General features: G+C 41.2%; 1 protein-coding gene across 3 annotated transcripts in view; it reads right to left on the bottom strand.

The window, feature by feature from the left end:
• The window catches only part of LOC121625223 (leucine zipper putative tumor suppressor 2 homolog), a 34076-nt gene extending 13290 nt beyond the window's left edge, over positions 1-20786 (bottom strand). For 2 of the 3 annotated variants that reach the window (XM_041963305.1, XM_041963303.1), the window contains exons 1-2: positions 20590-20786; positions 5057-5187 (exon numbers count right to left, since the gene is read on the bottom strand). The gene's annotated coding sequence lies outside the window, so the exon portion shown is untranslated. Of the gene's footprint in view, positions 1-595; positions 721-5056; positions 5188-20589 lie in introns of those variants that run through there. The other variant, XM_041963304.1, reaches the window with a different exon arrangement.
• Between the last annotated feature and the right edge of the window lie 1480 nt (positions 20787-22266).

Below are 22266 nucleotides of genomic sequence, written 5' to 3'. Positions count from 1 at the left end.
ACACACACACTGCTGGATTAACGTCCTCGGCTTGTCACTGTTTTTGTTTTAATGAGCAGTAGCAGAGACGAGCGATCATTTGGCTGCAGTTTGTCAGTTTTACGCTCAGATTGTTGCCATGGCTGCAACTAATGACTATTTCCACTGTCAATCTTCTGATTATTTTCTCTCATAATCATTTAGTCTATCAGATGTTAAAAAGTCATGAAAAGGTCATGTTTTTTATTGATTTTGGTTGATTTACAGTCTAAAACTTTATCCAGTCTAGTGTCATATATGACAGAAAAACAGCAAACAGGCTCATTTGAGGATGTGAGAGCAGACTGAAATGAGTCATCAATGATCAAAACAATTGCTGGTGGTTTTTCTAATCATTGCAGCTCTCACTTCCCTTTCTTTTCACAATTACAGAATTTCTTTAATTTTTCTAAATTAACATGCAATTAACCAGCAGAAATTTACTTCCTCAACCTTATGAAGCAAATCATTCTTTCACATTGACAGTATGAGTCAAGGAGCTATCAGCAAACATCACTGTCACCTTGACTGCCAGAGTAATTAAGTCAACTTCCCTTTTCTCCAACGAGTTTCTTACCCCAGTTTGCTCCCTGCATGTCTGCTCTGGTGTGTGACCAGCTCCTCCTCATCACCCAGCCTCAGCTCCTTCAGAGTCTCAGCTTCTGTCGGCTCAAACATTCACTATGTTCTCCTGGATGTTTGGCTCCGGTTTGGTCTAACTCTCCTGAGGAAAACTTCTCTAACCCCCTCCAAAAAAAAAAAAAAAACCCCAGAGAAACAGCTCATTCTCAAACCAAATGCCGCCAATGTGAATGGGAGCACAGTCCCCTCCCCTTCCTGCTACCTCCTCCTCCTCAGCACAGCCCAGCCTCAGATACACCTCCTCTCTCCCTGCCCCACTCCTCCTCTACCATTTCCTTTGACCAAAGAAACTACACTCTGCAAAGTCCTCTACTGCCTTTGTCAGGCGGTAAAAAGAAGAGAAAGGAGAGAGAAACAGAAAGCCAGGCGAAGGCGAGCTGTCAGTTTAAGACCTTTTTACTCTCCCTGCCTATTTCAAGAAGAAAGCAGCAGAGAGTACAAAGGAAGCGGAACTGCATGAGGATATCTCATCTCACTTTAAAAAGTCTGGATTTGCTTTTTTGATTTGAGGCTTTTCATCTGTCAAAATTGAGTCTTCAGCTCAGAGCATTCAAGACAAAACTAAAGAAGATGTGAGTGAAAAAGGGGACGGCTGGGAGGTGTTTTTAGGAAAAAGAGGTGAAACTGATGGGAGCTAACAGTGGAGTTTAAATATGCAGGCGTTATGTGAAGATATGGGATAAAAACTCATCGTCATCCAGCACTGCAGTCCAGCCTCTCGACTGTCAATCTGATCTAAAAACACGCACAGGCACACGCCCAAAGCTGAAAAAAGAATTAGTTAATTACTGAGCAAATTCTTAATTAAAGAAGCCGTCACTCTGAATTAAAAGAGGTAAACCTATCAAAGATCAACACTGATGTGCTTTAAAAGCAAAGACAAGAGAGGATCATCACATTTCAAGAAGCAGAGCTGGATGTATGACACATGTACAGTATGTCTTCAAACACAGCAAAACATCCCCCAATGATAAATCTAACAGGAACACTAAATGGACTGATAAAAGAATGTTTCTTTGGTACTTTCCAATATCAAACAATTTAGAGATTTTTAAAAATAAAATCAAGGATATAATGGCAATTACATGTGGCAATTAAGCAGCAATATCAAAGATTTCAGCACTGTTTGATTTGGTGTCACCAGTAAATACTGATGGTAACACCAAATGTGGTTTAATAAAACAGGTCACATAATTCTGAGGGCAGCAAAACAGACTAATGTCGTATCAATAAAGAAGCCAGGCAATAATTGGCCACTTGCTCTCTTCTGTGATCTGATTTTATGCAGCATGGCATGAGTCTGCAGACAGCAGGGCACAGTGAGAGGAGTTGGTTACCCCTCTGAGGAGTTAGAGATGTCCAGCCTGTCACCTTCTTCATCTAACTGCTCACTGAGGCTGCTCCTTCTTGTTCCATTACTTCCTTTGATATTTCACACTGGTCCGCTGTCACAAAAAATGGATAAAATGCCTGTTGTCTTGTTTTGGAGATGGGTTTTTGATGTACAACAGCAGTTAGTGCAAAGCTCACTAACAAAGGCAGTGCGTCTCCTGTGACTACCTTATAATAAAAGTCAACTCATGCTTCGCCACTTAAATGCGAAGCTTCAGCAGTAGGAAATTTTAAATTTGCATTAGCGGCAACTAAATCAACTCAATTCAAAAGCAGCAACACACTCACATGTTTACTTTACTTGGTCTTACTTGGAATTGTATGACCATTAGCTTATGGTGGCTAATGTTAGCCAGTGTTAGCAAACTCTGGGGAAATAATGCTGCATAACGAACCTACTGAGTCAGTTCACTGATTTTATGATTCTTGTCCAATTTAGCATTTTAGCTAGATGGTAAAAAGTAGGATTAGCATTTAGCGTTATCCCTATAATTGTTATTTGTAGCCGCAGTGACCGCCATTCAGGAACAGTTACATATCCTCATTTTAAGAAAGAGGACAGTCGACAATGTCATCCGCCAGAGAAATACTCATGATTAAACGTTGTCTTCTGCATTACGTGAAATGTGTGCATGGCCCAGCTTCCAAATCACATCCCGTACATACATGCATCACTTCCTGTTAGTACATTGAGTGTGCAATTTGAAACCTGTGCAGGAGAACTGGACTCGTCTCGTAACCATAAAAACTACTATATAGAAGAGATTCTGTGCAAATACAATGATGGTCATTGCTGAAAAATGCTGGCCATAAATAGAGCTAAAAATACAAAAAGGTGTACAACACATACTCTGCCAAGTTTGAAAACAGCTGCTTAGCTACACATCCAGCAGACACTCTTCTTTTAGCTCTGCTTTGGTCTCCACCTACTCATGAGGAAAATATCTGGCTCTTTAGCTGCTAAAGCTAGCCGCTGACAGCAGATTTATAGGAGGATTTTCAGTAGAAACAGCTGCCTACTGCTGCTGTAAATGATGCTGTGGAGAGCGGTGAGAGTAAACCAAAACAGCAGCTGAAAAGCACTTAAACACAACAAATGACCCATTTCACACGACAATAAAAATATTGATTAGTGTAGCTTCAAGGCTTGTAAGTTTAGACATCAAATGGATAAGTTTTGCATGTTTTAATCAACATGGAATATTCATGTGTTAATTTGTAACCTGATGAAACTCTGAATCTGAAACATGTTTGATATCACATTTAGCATCACTGAAGTGCAACAAATAGAGTCTCTAACATTTTGCGTAACCAGCTGATCAGCTTCCAGAACAGTGTTTTCTCGTGACAGCGGCAGCATTCAGCCTTTGCCTTGACCTGTAATCCACCATCTGGCCAAAGTGAATTAAAATAAAGGAAACAACAGGACAAGATGGTGAAGTCGGAGCTCAGCTGCTCGGCTCCCAGATGAAGTGAGGGGTAAAGTAGGGTACGAGAAGTAGGCTATGTCCTGCCACCGCTTTACACACACACACACAAACACAGATCTGTCCCTCTGCCTTTCTCTTTTCCACTCCCCGAGAACTAGGTCACACTGGTAGGCATGAAGTTTCAGGCAATGAGACGTAGGGGAGGGAGTTCAAGGTCATTCTTGGCCATGTCTCAATGGGAGGTCTGGAGAACAGTGCATACGCCACAAGTGAAGTCCCAGCCTGCTGCGGCCACAGCTACAGGAACCACTCTCAGTCAGAGTCCGAGATTGGACGACAAACACCATCAATCAGCCGCCCCAAGGCCACCAGTGCTGGGATAAAGAGGCAGGCTGCAAATCACCTCAGTGAATGCCACCATTAACACTACCTCTTTATAGGCTAGAGGTGGAGGGGGGGCTAACATGACTCAGCCCATTTCGAGGGAGTTGATTTACAGGCCGAAGCAGCAAAGTGAAATGACAGCTCCGTGGCTCCCTTCCCTGTCTGCAGGATAGCCGAGGGAAAACCATGAGGGAATTAAAGTAAAATTCCAGTTAAAACAAATAATTCCAGTGTGGCTTTGCAGTAATGTTGGTTACATCTATCTGGTGGTTTCTGGTTTATCCTCCTCAGCCACATAAAGTTTATTATTCCACAGAAGACATTTAGGAGTGCCGTCTGTGGGCCAATTTCTGGTGAACACTGAAAGTGGCTCCTTAGAGGTCGCGATGCTGGTTTATCTATATCTACAGCGGATGCCCAGCAGGTGGTCATCCATCATAGGCTGAGCTGCCATCTCTCTGCGGTCCGTCAGCCTGCTTCCTTCTATATTTTCATAACAACGCCTCACGTCTGGGACCAGAAACCGACAGAAAGCTAGGCCATCCATCAATGTCCGCGCTGCCTGTGCGTGGGGACATCACTCCCTCTGGACACTGCAGCTAAAACTGGCCGCGACCAGCCGGCCCTTTGGACCACTTACTTCCAAAATAATCTGCCGTGGCACAAAGCAATCCACGAACACCTCCGAAATAAAACTAGTGCGAAGGTTTAGCACTCAGCAGGGGGGTGGTTCATCAGTTTTAGACACAAATGAAGAGAAGGGAGAGAGAGAGCTTTGAAGATTGAAATAACTACTCTTTGTAAGTCCAGTCATAAATCCACAGAAATGGGATGGCTGTATTGAGTTGGCCGGGACCCGACTTAGCCACACTCTGATTTACTGTATAATGTGCCAAAGAGATTAGGGTTTCGCCTTCAGCTCTGGAATTACAGCAAAACCCTATCCATGATTAAGATCTGTTGCTAACTCCCACACAGCAGGAATGTGTTAACATCCACACAAAGTAGGATGCACACTGCTGTGTGTGCAGCAAGCTGCAGCCAATTCTCAACGACAGCCAGAAATGGCTCAAGAAAGAAAAATGGTTTCAGATGTCAGAGAGTTAACGCAAACTTTAAGATCCTGTTTCACATCAGGACACAGAAAGTTCAGCGTTTAAACCACATTTCAGCCAAAAGGCTCCACTTACCTGTCAATGACACCCTGTCTTTAGCTTCTGGAGGCCTTAGAAAAGCATGAGGTACAGGTCGGCCGAGCATCCCAGGGACTCACACCGGTGAGCAGATCTTCATTCTCTCCTCGTCTCTATGCTCTGCCGGGCTGACGGGATAAAAAGCAAAAGAATTCATGTTGTTGAATCAGCAGAGGAGAAGCAGTGAGACTACTACCACTGTGGAGAGTTGGAAAACCTGAAATGTGACAAGTGTGTTTATAGAAGTCAGCGAAAAAGAGGAAAATCTGAGTCATGATGGCAAAAAAGCTTGACAAGGAGGACGGCTGAGACAGGGGATTTTCCATGTCAACAAGAGTGAAGACCGAGCCCAAACCTAGCACCCACTTCACCAAACAACTATCCCCCGAGTACAGTAAAAACATTCCTGTTGGTGTTTTGACGTGTTTCTGGATCCCCACAAAGGTTTTTTGTCATTTTCTATACTCATATGGGGTTTAAACTAAAGGCAAATACAGTTTCCAAGGTAACAACTTGTGTTGCAGAAATAAGACAAATGTTAACAAAACAAACAGATTTTGGCTCAGGTTATGCTTTGACATCCAAAATGGCAAAAAGGTGAGAAGCACACTGCCACCATCTGGAAAGAAGCATAGAGCCCATCTGCAATTCATTAAACTGGTGTATTAGTGGTAAAGCAATCTTTAAGTTTAGAGTAGAAGAGCATGAGAAAAGACGATGAGAGGTGCCATGAGGTGAGTCCACCAGACAGCCATTATTCCAGACTGACTATTCACAGTCCTGCTATCGTGAGAAGGTTAGAACTGCAAAATATTACGTTAGATTATCAGATAGAGGAAACTACGTTAAAGTTGATTGAATTTCATAAATATCTGCAGGACATTGTACTAATTGCAGCTGTGCCTCAAGAGATCATATTTCCAAGCAATGCTGTACATGAATTACTCACATAGTATACAGAGACAGGTACAATGTTCTCATTAGGGCTGTGCAATAAACTAAAGTTCACATAATAACTCTTTTACTGACTTCAAGGGTGCTTCTAGGTTAATGTTACCTTTGGAGAGGGCCAGACTAGCTGTTTCCAGTCTTTATGCTAAACTATGCTAACCAGTTGCTGGAAATAGCTTCATATTTAGCATACAGACATGAGAATGGTATTGATCTTCTCCTCTAGCTCTCGGCAAGAAAGCTAATGAGTTCATTTCCCAAACTCCTGTAAGATTACTTTAAGGGCAGAGGTTTCAAATGAGCTATTGCACCTTGTGAATGAAGAAAATCTGGTATTTACATCCTTGTCTATTTGATGAAGATCCAACTTCTTTTATCATAGAAAGACATTTGGGATTTTAAAACCTCTGGCAGATGCACTCTGAATGCTTTCTAGCAATCGCTGTAATATACATATGCATGTCATTTTTGGATCAAACAGAGTAAAAACAGCAAGATGTGAATCAATAATGTGGTAAAATTGAGGGAAATAGCATCAGAGTGAACTGAAGCCTAAATCTAATGGGGTCTTGGTGTGGTTGGAGCTGAAACAGAGCGAGAGTGGAGTAGCAGCCTACTGGCTAATGTGCATCCTGTTTTATCAGCAGGATCAGGGATGTTTGCTAAAATTAACGTTACCAACTGCCTGCAGGGCCACAGCAACTGTACAGGCTTTACTTAAAGCTAAACAAACCTGCAGCTCTTCCATCTGTGCCAAGCGTACTGTATTAGTATGTTAGACAGATGGAAGTGCTGAGGAAACTGTGGCTTCCCACATGTAATGTAGCTCAATCCAGATGGCCTTAAGTCTGTTTTTAATGTTGCACTGCAATGTACAAAGCCACAGTGTATTCTTTGAGCTCTGTAATGTCTTAATACTGAGTTAGTTGTTTTAAAAGGCAGACACACAATCAAGCCGCAGGTCATAAACAGGTTTTTACTTAAAGAGGGCTGCTCAGCTCACCTGCTATTGCACACTGAAGGGGATAATCCACATTAAAGGAAGAACAAATGGGGGTGGGGGGGCACAGAAAGAGAAGCATGTGCACTGAATGAAAGGAGAGGAGAGGGTGGCGGTGTGATTACCATTTCATCACATTATTCCTCTGATGAAAGGGCACCTTCAAAGAAGGCCTTCAATACCAACAACCCTCATTATGACATTTAACTGACCCGCAAATCAATCAGCAATCAATGAAGTGGAGGAGTACGGATGAGAAGTCTCTTGTTCTCCTCCATCCAAATGTAAAGACATTTTATTTTGGAGGAAGAGCTGACTTGAAAGAACTCGAACAACTTAAACCCACTCAGAGAGCTCCTTTGAAGTAGACACGAACTGGTTTCAGGACAGTTCAAAGCAGATAATGCACCTGCAGTGAAGAGACGGCCTTCTGTTTGAAATGGTGATCGACTGAACAGGTAAGCAACTGTCATTTCCAGTGTTATGAGGGTTTAATGTTCACAATAACTGCTTCTATACCACAGAGATGGGTACGAGCAAAACAACTCTTCGATTCCAAAAAAAGTTGGGACTCTGTGTGAAACATAAATAAAATGATGCTATCACCTGTTACCAATCAACCTGTTTACCTGTGGAATGTTCCAAACAGGTGTTTTTGGAGACTTTCCCTGTCTTTCGTTTCTCCTGTCCCAACTTGTTTGAAACATGTTGCTGCATCAATAGAAGCAGAATCAGCCGAATAAGCAGATATTTTAAAAAAATTAATGAATTAAATATGCTGTTTTTGTACGATTTTCTATTGAGTAGATGTCAATAAGGATTAGCAAATTATCACATCTTGTTTATTTAAGTTTTACACAGTATCCCAACTTTTTTTCTCCAATCAGGGTCGTAGATTTAACTAATCACACTTAGCTGATTGACTTTTTCCCCCAGTATCTCTGGATTGTGTTTATGGAAAGATGTGGGGTAGTGGGGGCCAGGACAGCACTCTAAAAACACTGTATTGGCAGGACGATATTTTTGTTCTGAAAATTACTTTTGAAAGAGTCTCGACGTCGACTGCAGAAACAAACTGAGAATCAAATTATGACTGTCAAGCAGCCAAAGAACTGCTGCTGCCACAGATGAGAAAGAGCTCAAAAAGGCATAAAAATAATAATTTTAACTGCTTACAGAGAGCCTGACGGTGAAGTTTGTGAGCATGGCACAAGATACACAAACATTCATGTTCTACTTTGTCTTATAGTCGGCGCTGTTTAATATTTGGGCCAACAGAGTGGATTTATTTCACATGCAATCACTCGATCTGTGAGAATCAACATCTCTACTTAAAATTATCCTTCTCTTTATTTCTATCAAATTAAACCCTGCCTCCTCCAGCCCCGTCACTGTCTCTCCTTTACCTTTTCACACTCTTAAGATTTCATAGGACCACAGTGAACGCCCAATAAACAGCTCTGATCCATGACAGTGCCAATTACAAGGATTTTCTCACATAATTTCTAAGGCTGTGAACAAACAGCCATAAAGTCGGTAATATAAGAGATATCTACACGCCACAAGTGTTTGTGGGTGTCCTGGAGCGTATTCAGAGCTCAAAGAAAGTTAATGTCTTGTAAAATCTGACACTGGTGATAGATGAGCGAGAACAGAGATTTAATCTGTAGGCAAGACGGTCGATAATCTCCCAGAGTCAGAGCGGGTCGCCTCAGTATCCCACAGAAAAGTGTAAGATCAAGTCTGTTTGGACAATGTATATCTCAACAATACCATTTGTCACAGCTATTTGCCATAATTAAAACCAAGGATTACTTTAACTGACAAGTTTAAAAAAATGCACAATCTGAGATTTGACAGTAGTCAGAAAAAGTGCAAAAGATTTATGGTTACAGCTTCTCAACTTTTGACGTGACTGGACGGGACATTTGTAATTATGTTTGGCATTTTTCAGATATTTGTCCACTTGGGGCAGCTGTAAAGCTGTAACACTGACATGTTATCAGACAGGGCATTAGCATTCAGTTGGAGTTGTTTCTGTCCACCTGATGATTATTCACTCTCTTTTTGCCCTGTTTGGCAGCTCTGACAGGAAATGTGTAGCTTTGAAGCTGATAAATGCTCCACTATGTTCACCAGCTAGTAGCTGACTGTCTTGGAATTGGACAGCGTGTATAGCTGCCTGCTGCAGTTGGAAACAATGCTGATGAGCAGTCACATGATCAACTGCAACTTTAACGATTAAAAGTTAAAAAACAGCCTGATCAAAATTCTAAATGACCATAAAGCAGAATTTTATAGTGCAAACAAAGACAACATGACCTCATAAACACAAAAACATGCACAGGTGGAGACTTTAAGCCTGATTACATTCATTAACATTCAATATTAGTTCGTGTGGTTGTGCATGTCTGAGTTCACAGCTACACTGTGCAGTGGGTGGGAGGTTACATTAAATAGGATGCAGTGCAGGAAATAAATTTAGATACCTATTGGGAGGGGCAGTGTAATAGAGAAGTGGAAATGAGGATAAATGAGGTACAGTGTTTGCCAGGCTTTCAGGCCCACACACACACAAAAGCATGTGAACACACACATGCAAACACACACACACAGAGCCAGTGGACTATTAAGGAATAGGGCGGCCCACTTCTTTCCTATCCAAACACTGCCACCCAAAAGCACTTAGGTTTATTATTCTAATGTTCAGCCTTGTGCCAAAGGTTCCAGACAAGTTAATAAACCCCATAAGAGGTGATGGCACCAACACACCCTGAACAAAGGTCTTCAGGAAGTAAAGCAGCATCAAACGGACCCTGGATATGCAAAAGAAAATGCATGCAACTGAAAACATGTCATTCCTTTTCATTGCTTGCATACAGTTGTGGTTAGAGACATAATAACAGCATAAATGTGATGGAAAACAACTTATTGAGAGACTTGGAGGTCATGTTCAGACGTTCTGAAATCGTACAGCTGTTTATTTAAAAGGATAAAATGGGCAGAGGGTGGGAAGTGAGTCCACTGGGAACACAGGCATGTCTGCCTTGTTTGGACAGCGAGAAGATGGCCCACATGGAAAGCATCACATTCCATCTTAAACAGCACAAAATCTCTATTTTCTCAGACTTCCTCATTTAGGATCATGCAGGCCAAACCTCAAACATCCTCTCACATTTTTAAAAACCTACAGAGAGAAAACTCCATCCTTTTTCACTCTTCTGTGAGGAGTGAGGGAGTGAGGATGAGGAGGAAGGACCAGGAGCGCAGCTGTGAGTGAGGAGGTGGTGCTTTTTGGAAGCTGAACATGAACTGAGCCTCAGTGGTTAAGGCCTTAATATAGGTTGGATATTAAGGATGAGGATATTTTCCATTAGCAATATCACAGTATGGCAAATGTATGAAAGCGGAAAGCAGCCATGCTTGCAGTTATTCTTTTAATGCTCTTATCACGAGATCACAAGTTAATTATTTCATTATCTCGAGATAACAAAGCTTGTTTTCTCAAGAGAACGGGTTAATTTATCTCGACATCTCACAAAAACAAAAAGGCAGATCTGGAGATAATTGATCACGATAATATGACTTTATAAGATTCATAAGAGTGGACCATGACATACACTTTGGGTTTCAGTGTGAACTTTTGATGATGGTAGCCTGTTTAAAAGATACTTATACTGGTTAAAACTGGCAAAAATGACTGGATTGTTTATAATCTAGCAGGTAAAAAAAGGACATAAATCATTATTATATATAACATATATAACATTTTATATATAACCCATCCATTAATCATGTTAAATGCAGCCTAGTTTCCAATTATATGCCTAAACAAGAATATTATATATATTTAGCACATATAAACATGGGAAACAATAGTATTGCCTATAATCACTGAGGTGCAATGCCTGATTACGAGGCAAAGGCATACCTTTGCTATGACCATGGACATAAAGTTATGTATACGTGCAAGTTAGGACTGTTTGATCCAGATAAACAACACGTAACAGCTGATAAACAACAGGTAGCCTTGGCTGTTCCATTTACCGTGGATGGATGATAGTCTTTCATCCTCTCCGAGTGAGCAGGCAGGACTGATGGCTCTCTATGCTAATTACTTCAGATCCACTTCCCCTCTGCCTGCGTAAGCCCTTATGCAACGCTGTGACGCAGCCGCTGCTCGACTGTGCATCCCACCACCCACGTAGCTTCTGATCCGAACCCTCATTCTTCCCTGCCACCTCTTCACCTCGCAGTCAGCTGCATCCCACCACACAGTCAGCCTCCCCACTTAGAAACCTTCACTTCAGGACTGTCTTGTATGTCTGAGATGCCACGTTTTCATGCATGCTGGTATGTGTGTTTAACAGCGTGTTTGTTTGTGTGCCGTCCATCTCGTGGCCTCTCAGCAGTAGGTAATCAGGCCAGAAATCACACAGAGAGTGAGGAGAAATGTATTTAAAAATATCCTATTAAACAACCTCAGGGAGGGGTCGTCCCACTTCCACACTGTACCTAACTCACTGGTCCTTAAACTGCGGGGCACAGAGCCACTGCAGGGGGGGCGTGGATGACCACATGGAAAAACATGGAGTGAAATTAAGATGAATGAATATGATTCATCTACAGAAAGAAAGAGTTTGTTTATGCTATCATGCTGACCTTTCAGTAAAATTCAACTTCAACCTATCGCTGTTAATGATCGATATGATTGAATGAAAACGATCGATTCTGAAGGGGGGCATGCCAGAAAAAGTATGAGAGCCACTGCTCTAACTGCAGTTGAAGTAGTTTTAGGAGCACCCCTGGTGATCTGCCAGCTGAAAAAGTAATTCAAGACTGATTTCCCAGCTCTAAAGGACGCAGGATGAAATATTACCCTGGGTCATGAGTTTCATATTGAAATGAAAAACCCATTGTTGTTTGACCATTTCTAAAAACCTGTCGAGGAAAAAAAAAGAACAATATGACCTTGTTGGGTGAGAGCAAATGAAAGGAGGGAAATGAAGGTAAAAGTGGAGTAAACCTCAAGCAGAGACTGAAACAGGGAGCATGAGAAGATTTACACATAAAGGATAGTTCAGATTCATTACAACTTGGTCTAATTTTTTATAATTTTGAACGTAGATCTGTTGATCTGAGCTGATTGATTTACACTGAGGTGTGGGAAGACAGACAGCAAAGTCCAGGTTAGAAATGTGAGAAGTCAGTCAATCAGACAGGCTGTAAACAAGCCAACATTTTAGCAACATTAAAGAAACCACTTCAAGGTAAAACCAAAGTAAAATTTCAGTAATAATCTCACTGCACGCAACTTGAAACTGGCCCTCTTTAGATTATTTTATTTTGTACCTTTTTATCTATTGTTGGATTTATTTTGTATCTCTGTTATTGTCTATTTGTACTGTTAGTTCAGTCTTCTACCTCTCATTTTTATTCTGCTGTTGTAACAAGTGAATTTCCCCAGCGTGGGATCAATAAAGTCTTGTCTTGTCTTATAACACATCTCTATTTATCTTTGTGTACAACCCTGAATACAAAAAAGCTAGGACGCTGCGTAAAACAAACAGAATGTGATAAACTTGCAAATTCTTTTTGACACAAACCAAACTGAAAACAGCACAAAGACAATATATTTAAAGTTTAACCTCATCAACTTTATTGATCTTTATAAATATCTGCTTATTCTGAATTCTGAATCAAACAAGTTGGGACGGGAGCAACTAAAGACTGGGAAAGTTGTGGAACGCTCCAAAAACACCTGTTTGGAACATTCCACAGGTAAACAGGTTGATTGGTAACAGGTGAACACTGAGTCAGAGCTGATGCAAACTCCACACATTTTGGGTGATAATTCTGTTGTCAGCGTTTCTTTTTTCTTCCAATTAGGTTTGGCTAAACTGACGGGCCACACTATAATAACCTGGACCTGGGATACAGCAATGTGTTTTTTTTGGATTGGGCGCCACTTCTAATCAGACACACGACTCTATCCAAACAGTTTCCTGTTTCTGTGTTTTCTCGTGTTCCTGACCACCGTCTGTGAGAATGGCTGTGGGCTACACCGCAGTCAGAAGGTGTGGATGGATCACAGCAGGATAGCTGACAGCTACAGAGTGAGTGAGTGGGAAAACGAGTGTAGCGAGTGAGGAGAAAACGAGTGTGAGAGCAACAATGGAATGAAAGACATAAAAAAAAGAGGAGAGAGGAGTCAGAGAGGCCTGTGCTGTACATCAGCACATATGGGCCTCCCTGCAGCAGCTGTGAATGTCATGATCACGCTAACATCGCAATCACAGCTGCTCACAGGAAAAGGGCATGTTGTTTTTCATGCATTTGTTAACACACGTAATCATCCACAAGTGACAACAGATGATGCAACACATTGCGTGCAAATGCCGTGTGAAATATTCTCCTGACAACTTACTTTTCGCCGTAAGCTCAGACTTGGGATGAAGGCCAAACACAACAAAATTGTGCCCACATCCTCTGACTAACCCTGATGTCTGAAGCCATGTAATCCAACCTTTACACTGTGCTTCTCTCTGCACCAATCAGTGAAGTATTTTATCTTTCAGAAGGCTGTACTTGGATTCATCCTTGCTTTCAGCTGAATGGAACATCTCAGTGACAGCAGGTGTAAAGTTTACCATGTAACGCTAACATTTGCTCATTAGCACCTAACACAATGTACAGCTGAGGGTGATGGGGATTATCTGACTTGGCCATCCTGCAGCAAAACCACTAGTATGGCTACAAAGCACACTGCTGAACTGCTCAGCAGGGTTTCAACCAGAACCGGTGCAGCATGAGTATTTCAATGACCTCGGGGTCCACTTTCAAGTTATCCTGGATAAGAAGTGTCTTCCCATCCAAGGACACTTTTTCTTCCCGTCACTAAGTGATGTTGATGACGGTGACTTTGCTGTGAAGGCAGCTCAGTCCAGCCATTCTGGCATCTTATCAGAGCTGTTTACAAAACTGTAAATCTAATCACTGCTGCATCGGGTCCCTGGGACTCATTCTCAAAGTGGCTGCAGGGAAGGATGCAGCAACGTGGGTCAACTCCGAGAGAAAAAAGGGCAGACGTATGAGAGAGATTTTAAAAATTAATGTCTTTATAGTAGCGGGGCAGTGGCTGAGTAGAGAGACAGAGGAGAGGTCCTGTCTCTATCTCTCTATACAGCATATTAGAAATTCACAGGGATCACAGTCATCAGTATTCAACAGATGAACACCGTCCTGTTTGTAGAATAAATAACAGCATTGGTTGTGTCATTTCCACTTTCCATCACGTTCAGGTATGAAACAATCCTCAATTTTCTAAATGCACTGAGTAATCTGTGGATTCTAAGAGCCAGGACAATGCAAGTGGATGAGACTGCACTGTGGTGCATCAAGTAAGAAATCAACTAAAGAAAGCAGTTGTTAGTCTTTGCTTTCCAGCTGTGGCATGTGAAGAAGCCCTATTAGCACACAGGCTAAATTCTACTGTAGGAATCCACCGGATTAAAATTACTTAAATGAACTAATGTCACCAACATGAGTGCATTGTATTACTATACGCAGTATGTACTCGTTTCTTTACTGAGAAGGATAATGGAGTGACATTAATTATTCAGTTCCACAATCAAAGGTTCCAGTGGACTTTGATTTAAACTCAAACAATTTTTTTTTTTTTTTTTAGAAGAAGCACAAGGTTGTGAGTGACATTATGAAATTAAAAGTTTTAAAATATGGCTGTTGTTTTGGTGCCATGGTCCATTTGCATTGAAATGAGGCCATTAGTCAAAGCGCCGGGGAAGGAGGTGACAAAAATATGGCACCCTGAGAGGTAAACGACGTCTACAGATTAATGGCTGCTGTGTTCTACACCTGAACATTGGGACGAAGCAAAAATCATGAGGTTTCAGCAGAGGGAATTCAGTGGGAGGCCTGTGTGTGTGTGTGTGTGTGTCTCATACATCTGCTGCTAAATCCTCTTAATACTTTTTATCCTCAATATCTTCAAATATTCATAATTACAGACGTCACCTGCTCGGGTCAGGACAGACACTCAGCTCCAAATTAGACACAAAAGGAAGTAAAAAGGAGTCCTGACCCGTTCCCAGGGTCAGGGATCATGGGTCTCTGAGACTTCAGCCCCCATAGACAGCTGTGCGTCCAGCTGTGCTCAAATCACTGAGCTGGCTAAGAATACCAAACCAATCCTGGGGAGGAGATAAGGTCATCTGCGGTGGTGAAGTCTTTCAATGTTTTATTTGTTTGACCAACAGTCAAAAAGCCAAATGAAATCAGTTTAACATCATATAAACAAAAACCAGAAAATATTCACATTTTAGGAGCTGGAACGAGTGAATTTTTGCCATTCTTGCTTAAAACTTAAAAACGACAGACAGATCCTCAAAATAGTTGCTGATTACTTTCGACAATCAGCTAATCAATTACTCCACTATTGTTTCACCTCAAATTTCAACATAATATTATGATATGACACTAGATAGGTGTGTGGAATCTTTGTTTTCATAAAACTGTATCATGTACATTGATTAAAGGTACCCTATGGAGCGTCTGACCACTCGCAGTTTTGATGAGAGGGTCCCTGTTTTCTTTATATCTGCTCTACTGCCACACAGATGACTACAAGTAATGTGCTGACTGCAGGGAGCGCGTTCGTGGTTTCTTCCACTGGCAGTTCTTGGTGGTGCCACGCCATGTGTAAGAAATGTAGGGATGCACCAGCAAAACAGCCGAAGGAGAAGGAGAAAAAGGGGGCTGCTGGACAATACAAGCAGGGATGCAGACAGTGCTGGTTTCAAAATATCTTTCAATCAGCTCCAGAAATGTTTTATAGAGAGAAAGACCATGCATGCAACAGGTTTGTTGGTCTTTACGTGTGGTTGTATGATTTCCACGATGCAGAAAACGCAGATAGAATCGCTGAACTTGATGATAAAAACTGCAAAATGTGAAATGTGACACAAATGATAAAACTCTGGGGTTTCCTACCATTATAACATGCAGAAGATCCATGTGATTGAGAGCAATGTTGTGTTCCATCATCCATTCATATTAATTTAATTTTAATTTTAACACCCATTCTGATGATAAAATGTGCTTAAATGGAAACGGAAAACAGAACTTGGATGGATGGCAATGGATTTCATGGGGGCCTATTTAAGGATACACAATGTGTTTTCATGAGAAACACTGAATATAAACATTTCAGTGTTTGTTTACAAGAAAGCTCTGCAGGATAACTTTAAATGTTTTGGTTTTGTGGTCTGAATTACAGCCAAGTCACACAAACTTCACATATCATTTCTGAGTGTGAAGAAATAATCTGCTTCAGGATGTTTCCCCCAGTGGGCCTATCATCATCGCCCACCTCTAATCTCTCAAAATTTAAGTTGAAAGTTGACAGTTTAAAGTTAGCAGGTAAATCCTGTTTTTAAAAATGGGTTTTAGTGACCAGTTTGTGTTGACAAAAACATGAACTGCTCCCATGTTCTTTACAGAAATGTACCCAGCAGACCAGGGTCAAAGACTGTTTGCAAAAACTGATCTCTGTGACTGACAATCAGATGTGATCTGAGTCACCCTGTCACAGCAAAGCCTGCAGTCTCTGGTGTCCCACACAGGTTCAAAGAAACATCAGAAACTAGAAAATCTAGCTCTAAAGGAAGACGAGGAGGTGAAGGCCAACTGCGCTCGCTTTGTTTTGTCAACACACTGCATGAGTTGTGGATTCAGCATATGGCCCGAGTTTTACGCTGTGACACTACAGCAGATCCTTAATAACCAGCAGTCTGCCAACTGCGCCATGAAATCCCCCAAACAGATACAAATCAGCACACAGCAAGTCGTCCTTTAGCTGACTCTAATTCAAACACAAGAGCTACATGAGAAATGTAAGTCTATCACTCATGATGTAGTCCCTCTGTAGTCATGCAGAGACTAAACAGAAATAAGCCTGTAGCCTATTTTGCGTCACGGCTCATTGTTTGAAAAGCCACACCGAGTGCCCAGAATCATTATTTCAGACTGTTTTAAATGCTGTGGTGTGGGAAACTGAGCAACATCAATAATTACAGTAAGCAACCAGCGACAGGAGAGAAGAGTCAACACAATGGGAGACTACATAAACAATGAAATCCACAACATACTAAATCAGCATTTAATTTGACATGTTGGGCCCTCAGGAAAAGCTAAAAACACAACACGGTCCTCATGTTGCCTGACAGCAAAACGCCTCCCACTTTGTTCCCATCGTTGTCTTGTCTTCTAAAGTTTCTCTTTTTATTTATTCTTCAAGGAGACTGTTTGTGTAGCCTGATACAAAGGATGAAAGGAGCTGACCTTCAAATTAAAAAGCTCAGAGCAGCACGACAGCGAGGGATCACTTACAGAAAACAGACTTAGACTAATAAATACTCACAGTTCCATCTCTGTCTCCTTAATTTCACAAAGTCAAATGCATACAAATACAACCCCAAAAAAGTTGTGACGCCGTCTAGGACATAAATTAAACAATGTGATCATTTGCTAATCCTTTTAGACGTATACTCAGTGGAAATGAACCGTGACGACCTAATGCACACATTCAGGACACATGACCGCATGCTGTATGCATACACTCAGGTATACTTCTCAAACACAACACTGCTTACAGCTATTTCAGCTGTCAGCACATCAAGGCCCTCCATACATTACAGACTTGCTCTGTGCCTGACTCTGACAACCCCTTACACAGTAGTAATTATCACATGAAAAGTAAGAATCTTTTGATGAGGCTGGAGGAGTATGTATGTACATATTTGCTGCCATGAACTAGAAGCCACTTATTTTCTACTGCAGGGAGCGGTCCAGAGCTTATAGACAACTGCTTGAAATGCTGATGAAGGAACACAAAAGGGAATATATTAAAGAGAAATGAGCAAGAGGCCGGTGGTAACAGATGGCGTGGAGTTTGACATCTATATTAAGTAACTATATTAAGGATTTAGGTGCACAGTAACATCGAACAGGCAGGAAAAACAAGCGCTTAGATGATCAGAAAGGGCGAAAGTTTGGCCAGATTATCTGTTGAGAGATAGACAGAAAGTGAGCGCACCTGAGATGTCGAATGATCTCTCATAGCACAGGAAAACATGTACGACTATGGTAAATCCACTAGGTCAAAACTGAAGCAAGAAGTTGGTCTTTAAGTTGTGATGGTCATAATTTTATATGTTTTATCTTATTTTCTCTTGCAAATAAATGAAGTTAGTCTGGAGGTGAGTTCAAAACCCGTCTGACCATCTGGTTGTCTTTCTTGCACCATTGATGAAGTTCTTGATCACCTGCGATCAGATGAGCATTCAGCGATGCATAGATCCAAGATGGCCACCCCGGTGCTTTGTTTTTTTGTTTATTTGTTGCGTTTTGAGCCGTTCCTCCAATACAATAGAGTCTGAAGAAGCTGTTCAGTTTTTTTTGTGCTCGTTGAGCTGTATGCCTTTTTTTCCTGTGCAAGCACACTGAGTGCTATGTTTAAACTGGAGTATGTGCACAAATACTTAGCCAATGAATCAGATTCAGGTTAAGATTAAGCAGTTTGGCATATTTTGTCAAATGCAAAAAAGGGTTAAAAGATGTTTATATTCCCGAAGCTGGTATTGAAAAAGCTCAAACCTGAGGTGTTGCACTGGCATCTTCATAGACAGGGGTTTAAATTACATCCAGCCCGCAAAGTCATAATATTCATGTCATGTATCAGTCAAAGCACTCGGGAGAGCGCTACACGGATGCTAACACCCTGATACGCTGATGAAGCACTCCCTCTGAGGGAAGCTTGCCATGTGCTTATAAAATCAGTTGAGAAATTAACAATGCAAATAAACTGTGCCGCTGTCAGGGCTCACTAGCTGAGCTAAGCACTTGACCTCCTCGTGTGTTTAGGCTGAAGAAATTTGAATAGAATATGCTGCAGAGTTGGGTGTTTGCGCTGGGAGAGTACTCTACTGTTCAGCTTGTTTGCCCTTTTTTTTGTCTTGTTCAAAGTACCTTGCCGTTGTTTACAGATAAGGCAGCTGCATATAAAAGTAGACAAGGTGCTTTTTTTTTAACCTCATTACTCAAATGAGCACTGAGCTGCAGAGCACATATGCACCATAAATCCAACAAGCTAACTCTTGTGTGCACAACATTGAAGTAAAGTTCTTGTTTCTCCTTGTAAAACAAACTGGAGTTCTGGTCCCATGGTGCACCTGGCAGTGTAATAATACTGTGAAAAGTGCCTCTGTGCCAGCGGACAGTGTCAGAGGGGGGATGCCATTCATTTTAAGAATTTACGTTATTGCTGCGCCCCAAGGCAGGTCAGCCAATACGGGTGAATGTGGACCACATTCTCTTACAGACAAGCTGGAAAATAGACCTTAGATTGTTTTAGGATGTAAAATTGAATGTTGCACGCAAGACTGTCAGGAGCTCTCGCACCCAAAAGACGTCTAAATTCAGGTTCATACTTGCTAAAAGACTAAGAAAGTAAACCCTATTTTGGGATTTAGCATTTTTGGCACCTACAAAGTCAGCAACCCATTCACCATCTATGGAGCAGACCTAGATTTCCAGTCCCCCTCCAGTTTTCTTTAAGATTTCTAGCTCTAAGCAGAACAACCTGACCCGGAACAGAACAATAAATCAGTTTGCCTTAACATGTGGTTAAAAAAAAAAAAAAAAACGCTTGATGACAAAAATAGCTGACTTCTTGAAAAGAAACTAGAAACTAGAGCTGCAACTGACGATCATTTTCACTGTCGATTGATCTGCAGATTGTTTTCTCAATTAATCAATTTGTCGTTCGCTCAATGACATGTAAGGAAATGGTGAAAAACATTGATCAGTGTTACCAAAAGTCCAAGATGACGTCCTCAAGTGTCTTGTTTGAAGATAGTCAGTTTACTGATTATCAAAATAGCTGCCTATCAGTTTAACAGTTGTCAATCAATCGATTAATCGTTGCAGCTCCGGGGAGAAGGTGGAGATATAGAAAGCAGCTTGGAGGCCGCTATTTCTAAAAAGATGACAGAAGAGAAATCAGGTTTATTTCGGGTGCATGATAAGGAAACTGTTGATTTGTGGTCTGAAGCTGAAGCAGCTGAGCAGGAAATGAGAGTGGATACAGATACTGCACGAGGCACTTTGTTATGTCTAAACCCAGCCTGCCATGGCTGATGCACACGTTGATAAAAAGGCCTTTACAGAGGACCACAAAGACCTCAGGCGGCAATTTACACTGTAAAAGAATTCATTTGAGAGGTTTGACCCCCCCAAAAAAACCACTTTATTTTCTCCATTATGTACATACAGTGTTTGTTTTTAGCTAAAAGGAACAACGGCAGCCGGGATTTAACCTTCACACACCTGTGCAGAGCGACGGGCTGAGCGGAGTTACATTCAAAGTATCCGTAAACTCTCATAGAGTACACGACACATGTGTACTTCTACAGCTACAACGTCGTTAAAAACACTTTCCTTCACTATGTCCATTACTCTTTTAAGTTAGTTACGGTAGAAATACAGTTAAAGCCCAACTTACCATGAATGGTGGCGTGGACAGTCCGGGGTGGCTGCTCTGCTTTTAAACTCTGCTAACAAAATCTGGATGCGACGTGTTCTGCGTCCTTTTTTAATTCGTCTTATCCACAAACTCGTAACTTTACCGAGGTGTCTGCTGACAAAAATACATGATACATTTATTCCTGCCTCTCTCCTGCTTCTCTTCCTGCCGCTGTAGGCGCGTTTGTTGTTGTGAGAGAGCTGGACAGGCGCTGCTCGTGTTTAGCGACCGAAGGTAAGTTAGCAAGAAAAGTAACGGCTACATCCGGTGTGGCTTTCAAAATAAGATCGATCACTTTTTTATATTTCCTCAAGTATAAATATCACGATCCAGTGGTTATTAACCTCTTTGGCTTGTAACAGTTCAACGACTTGTAGTAGTTTTTTCAGCTTTTTTTTTTTTTTTTTTTTCAGCAATTTCAGGTAAAAATGCCCCAGTTTCACAAAAAAAATGATTTTTTTTACTTCGTTTAACAGAAATACGTGTTTTTCTTGTCACCCCTCAAATTTATCTCCCGATGCTGTGAAGCAAGTAAACAACATTTTCGCACGTGTAGGCAACTTGAAATGTGCATGAAGTAAAAAACACGTAATTAAAATTCAGCTGTAGCAACCAAAGTTATAATTCAGCTGTAGCAACCAAAGTTATAGATGTACATAAGCCAGTAGATACAATACAGCCAGTTTCCAATTAATTAGAGACACCTAACTGAAACAGTTTCTGATATTTATTCTACTCTTACTGACATAAAAAATGTTAGCAAAACCTGTTAGCATAATGTAATACAGTTAAACAACAGCTCTCTAAAACAATTAACACAAAATCAAAACTTTAATTACCAAGAGAGTGGGCATTACAGAGGCTGCAAAACACACAAAGAAGATGTGAGGACAAACTATGACGACTGAGCATGTAACGATGTAATATTGTCTTCATCCTCTAGGTATAGTGGCGCATACACACAGACATGCAAAATTACATGCTTTTATTTTGAACACCAACTTGCTAGCTTCCGATATTGTCCAGGCTGTGCGGTGTTTAAAGCACCTGAACTGACTCTCTCTCTCTCTCTCTCTCTCTCTCTCTCTCTCTCTCTCTCTCTCTCTCTCTCTCTCCACACACACACACCAGCACTAGCACCAGCAGTAGCACACTTTAGCACAATCAAAGGACACTCTCTGGGTTTAGTACAGATAATTATAACAGTCTATAATAACTAAATTACAAATAGAAAAAACACTGTCAACACCCAGCAAACAATGAATTTCATACAATAATTTATAACAGTAGAGACAACTATAGCATTAAGAACACCACAAAGTTCTGTTCTAATTAGGGGCTATTATTACACATAATGCCCAGTAATGACTGAATAAAATATAAAGGCATTATAACACAGGGTCTACAGTACAAAGGATTGTGGTAAAGATAAAACACCCTAGATTCCCAGCCTGTTCCAGCACAACCAGTTCTTTGCTCTGTGTTCTAAATATGTAGAACAAGGTCATACCTGACTAACCTCAACCCTCTCAGGCAAGTCTTTCTGCTCCAGAGGAGTAAAACAGGCTATTCATAGTTCCACAGAGAGTTTTTTAATCTCTGATGGTGAATGTCACCACTTTTTTTCACATAGGCAAAGAAAAGAGACAAGAAGCA

This window comes from Chelmon rostratus, chromosome 21 (genome assembly GCF_017976325.1).
Source record: "Chelmon rostratus isolate fCheRos1 chromosome 21, fCheRos1.pri, whole genome shotgun sequence".
NCBI classification, from domain to species: Eukaryota; Metazoa; Chordata; class Actinopteri; order Chaetodontiformes; family Chaetodontidae; genus Chelmon; species Chelmon rostratus.
Note: the sequence above shows the minus strand (reverse complement) of the source record. Positions and strands in the feature narration are given on the sequence as shown.